We start from the raw sequence: 5168 nt of genomic DNA, 5'->3' as shown, positions 1-5168 counted from the left end.
ATGCTGTCCAGAAGTACATTTTAAATGTTCTGCTGTAAACTTCTGCTAGTCTCCGCGGGGATGAGAGGGACTTCTCGAATGTTCCGTTAATTCCTGTGGGGACTAACAGGAATTTACAATGGGACATTTAAAATGTGCTTCTGGACAGCACCTTTTAAATACCCTGCTGTAAGCTGCGGGGTATTTCTCCTGCCCCCCTGCTGGGCAATTCCTAGAGCAGCAGGGGCAGTAGGAGACTCCCTCCCCCTCTTTCCCAAGGGATTTCCCTATAGCGGGGAGAGAGAGGAGGGGTTACAGGGCTTTCCCCGAGAGTGTGGGTGGGGCTAGAGGGATCTGCCCCCTATCCCTGCCCCTCTATGGTTTGCTATGGGAAATCTCTGTGAGAATCCCTACAGCCCTTCCCCTTCTCTGTAGCCCCACCTACTCTCTCTGTGCTATGGAGATATCCCTTGAGGGTCCTCATAGCAGGGAGAGAGCGAGCAGCTATGGGGGAAAGAGTGGAGCAATGGGAAATTAACCCATAGCCCCACTCCATCTCTCCCTGCTATGCTCTGCTCTCCCTCCCTGCTATGGGAAAATCCCGAAGCCCTGCGGGACTTCTTCACTCTCCACGCGCAGCTGCCCCAGTGAATGAGCAAATTTCATGAGCATGAAGCTTGGGTCTTCTGCGCATTAAAAATTTGCCCGTTCACGCGATTTCAGTAGATGCGAGCGGCGCTTTTTTGAGTGCCTATTGGTGCGCAAAAAAATAGTCGTCTGACTGAGACCTAATTGTGCATCTGGCAAGTAACACAAGATCTAAAGGGATTTTCACACAAAATGAAGTTATTCCCTATCCACAGGATAATAGATAACTATCTGATCGATGGGGGTCCGACTGCTGGAACCTCTTGGATCATAAGAATAGGTGTCCAGAAAGTCCCTGAATGGCAGTGGACAACCCCTTTACTAATGGCTTCTATTTCAGCCTCCATCCCTGGTTAGCCGTATAGGTAACATAAAGACTCCTAACAGAACTTCCTGCGTGGATTTCCAATAAAACTACTGTGAGAAAGCACTGTATGCATTGCTATTTAACCTGGGGAAATTCGGGGGTGCATAATACAGTCAGATGGACTCCATTGCAGTCAATGGGCTCCCTTCCTGCGCTGTTCGGATCCAGCACGTGCCAGACCCAGCACTTCCGGTTCACCATCAATGGAGCTGAACAACGGACTACAAAAGCAGCCATGTGAATAAGCCCTGAATATTGTTTAGTTCTTTTAATTTCTGGGTGTCCCTCATGCTTGTAATTTAACTGGCAGGAGAAGCTAAATTTTATGACCAACACATCTATCTCAGAGGGACGCTTCATTTTGTACTCTTAAATACTGCAACAAACCTGAACCAAGAATTTTAGCAGATTGGGGTCATTTTGTTGTTGAAAATTATCATAATTGAGCTTGAATGGGACACTCCGCTATGAACAATTCCACTCTAATGGCAGAAAGGTGTGCTGTGGTTAAAGGGGTTTTCAGGGACTTAATTATTGATGACCCAGTCTCAGGATAGCTCATTAACAATTGATTGGCAGGGGTTCACCATTCAGGATCCACGCCAATCAGGAGTTTTCTGGGCTCACTGTCAGTGTGGATGGAGCTGAAATCTGCTATTTCTGTCCACATTGCTGCAGCCAGGGTTGGTAATGCCAGCACAGAACCTATTGAATTCAATGGGGCCTGTGAGCTCTGAAAACTGCAAATATAACTTTTCTGGTTAGTCAATAAAGGTATCACCTCTATAATATTTTTGTCTCTTTTATAGAAGCATATTAAACATCACATAGATTTTTCTGGTTAGTGCTGTACCATGCTATTTCTGCTCTACAGAAGTTCTTAAAATGGACACAAGATGTCAGTGTTTGGCTTAGCAAGCATCCCAGATTCATTTATACCGATGATAGTGCAAAGTGCAACTACACTTTACTGCTAAAAAACTACGTATTGTACAAATGCTCACTGATCTTAATATTATCATAATTGAGGTTTTTCAAATATTGCTCACATTTTTGCTTAATACATACAGATAATCGGCATGCTAAAAATTGTATTTAATCATATAAAGCATTAAACTTAATAAAACATCATTTTGGTTTCTGATTGGCCTCTGCGTTTTCTTATGGAGGGAGATCAAGATGGCTGCCAAGATCTGCAGGTCAGCAGGAACTGATACTGTCATACTGTTATTACTTACGTAACCCTCAATTTGCACAGAGGAGTAAAGCTGTAATTAAGTGAGAACAGTGTTGTGAAAAACATATGAGTGGTTCTGCTGTATTGTCTGGAAAACACCTAGAAAGTGATGGGAAAGATCTTATATTTGATTTCCTACTCTGGGATAGATATACAATGTATCTCTCTCTTTCTCGCTCTCTCTCACTACTTGTATGTAGTGGACATCTTTTTCCGCTTGTGTAGAGCTTGTTGACCTGTGGACACCTCTATGGGTCGTTCTGAGCAGACTGTTAGGAGGTGTTGGGACCAGTGGATGTGTGAGGGCACACAAGGTGACTGGGCTCAGTTTCCCTTCAAGGATTCAGTTTTCCACAATACATGATCCTTTTGCTCTGATGTTGTAATCAATTCATCAATTACTGATATCAATGTTACAATAACACATGTAACATTTCATTAGATTCTGACAACTCCTTCTCCTTCTAGGAGCTTGATTTTCTTTACAATGACAGTTGAAATTTTAAATTGTTTAAATCCTGTTCCCCATGCTAAGCCGCTATGTGTGAGACTACAACATCACATAAAGCCATGGTCGATTAAAACCTGCAACCTTGATCATTTAGGGCTCCAAAGCAGCTCATAACTCGACCATGTAAATCAGTTTTTGTCATTTTCCTCAATATGTATAATAGATATTCTTGACTCCTCTATATGTGGATCATGGGAGCAACTTGCTGGGGATAAATAATCTTCCATAATCAACAAAGGGAGCACCACCAAACGCCCCAAAATCTTGTTATTTCCAGCCTAAAATGGTCAGAAAGCAAACCGAATCTACAGCTCCTAGGAAACTTACAGATTTTTTTCCCTTCTGGCCCTTACGGCATCAGTCAAGATGTGGATTCTCATGATCACAGCTCAGAACCAAGACAAACAGCAGAAACGAAGTTCTCCATCATGATTTTCCTCTACTGACTCTTCCTCATATGAAGCAGCAGAATAAAGCCCTACTTCCAAAGAGGTTACTAAAAGGGGTATTCTGGGCTCCCTACCGGCATCCCCCAACTCTAAAGGCCCTTCTTTCAAAAAAGGAACTTATTCTACCACTGTGAAGGATCTAAACATAGAGAATCTCTCCTGTAATTTACAATCGTATCCAGGTACAGATAATTCTTTAACCACCACTACATTGAAGGAGCTACTTTTCTCTCTTTAAAAGGATATTTTTCAAGGTATGCAAAAAATTTCTAATCAGCTTTAATCCAATATTGACCACTTTGCCACATGTTGAACAAAAATGGGTGAATCCTCCACTGCCCACAATGAGTTGATAGATGCTCACAATGTCTTGGAAGAGGAGATCTCTCATCTGCGTGAAAAAGTTATAGACCTTGAAGATGGGTCATGAAAAAAACATAAGATTCTGTGGGATTCACTTGACTTCCATCCCTATCTCCGCTGGAATATAGCATTGATAGAAGACAGAATTCCTAAAGCTTGGTCCGTCCTGGGGGCTGCTCCAAGGGACTTTCTAGCTCAAATCCATTTTTAACAGACTTAGGGGAAACTTCTAAACGAAGGAAAGCAAAGAGGATCTTTACCAGCCCATATAATGCCATAGTGATGTTCCTTGATCTCTCTCCTGCAATTTTGCAACACCAAAGACAATTCAACAGTTACATCTGTTCTTCATGGTGTTAACAATAAATATAAATGGAGCTCCCTACTAAGCTTCTCATCTCAAGACATGGTGTGTCCTATGTAGCAACTTCTGTGATGAAGGGTCTGTGCTCCTGAAGAAGAAGGAAATTCCTGTTGATCAAGCTGCACCTTCTTCAACGAGTAAGCCCCCACCTCGGATTACACAAGAATGTTCCTTCGCTGGAAATAATGATCGTCATACCTAACTAATAAGTACTTTTACTCTAATCATAATCTTATCTTTTTGTACTTTTCAAAACTTTTCTTACTTTAATACATTATTGGCATTATAGAGCAATTCATGATGTTTGGATATGTAAATACCACCAAATTATTATTAACCTTTTGTGCAATTGGCACTTGGTGAACACCAATATATTGCTTTTCAGTATTTTTTATTGGTTCTTCTGTTAGTTTTGTTTTTGTTACATTAATAAGAGGTATTTCTTTATGCTTTGTGTCCACCACTTTCTGTCTTCCATGAAATCAGCACAGTTTTTTAAATTTTTATTTATACATCATGCCTATTATTATTTCTTCGTTACATTTTAATGGCTTGAACAGTCCATTTAAATGCAGTTCGCTATGGAACAAAGCCCTCAAGCTACATGCTGATATATTCTTTGCTCAAGAAACTCATTTTATAAAAGATAAACACCCTAAATGTTCTCATCCTAAATTCCTGCATCTTCTTTTTGCTTTAAATCCCGATTGGAAAAAAGAGGGAGTATTACTTGCAATCAATAAATCAGTATCATCAGTATCATGACTTATACGTAGATCCTTTGGGTGGTTTCATAATTCTTGTCCGTGAGATTAATAATGCCCCTTTCACTTTAGTGAATGTATATTTCCCATATATAGACAGCAATCTAAATTTCTTTCACATATTTTGAATGAAACTGCTAAGATACGAAAGGACACTTTGATAATTGGGGGTGACTTCAATTCGGTTATGGATCCGACTTCTTCCTGGGCACCTTGAATGGAATATTTGCCTAAAAAAACCCATAATGTATTCATTACCTACATAGTTCTTTTTTCAGAGCTGCGTTGCTTGTGCCGGACCCCTATACCATGGGAGACAATTTGTCATTTTGATCTGTTCAACACCTGCTTCTTTGTTTCTTTTTTCTATCTCAGGTACTTAGTGATGGTGGACACTTTACTCCTGTTATTATTTTTAATCTTTTTTTTAATCGACACTCATGTATATATTTTAAATGTACACCCATGGTTCCCGTATTGTGATAT

This window comes from Eleutherodactylus coqui, chromosome 2, assembly GCF_035609145.1.
Source record: "Eleutherodactylus coqui strain aEleCoq1 chromosome 2, aEleCoq1.hap1, whole genome shotgun sequence".
In the NCBI taxonomy this organism is placed as follows: Eukaryota; Metazoa; Chordata; class Amphibia; order Anura; family Eleutherodactylidae; genus Eleutherodactylus; species Eleutherodactylus coqui.
The sequence above is the reverse complement of the archived record's forward strand: the minus strand, read 5'-3'. Positions refer to the sequence as shown.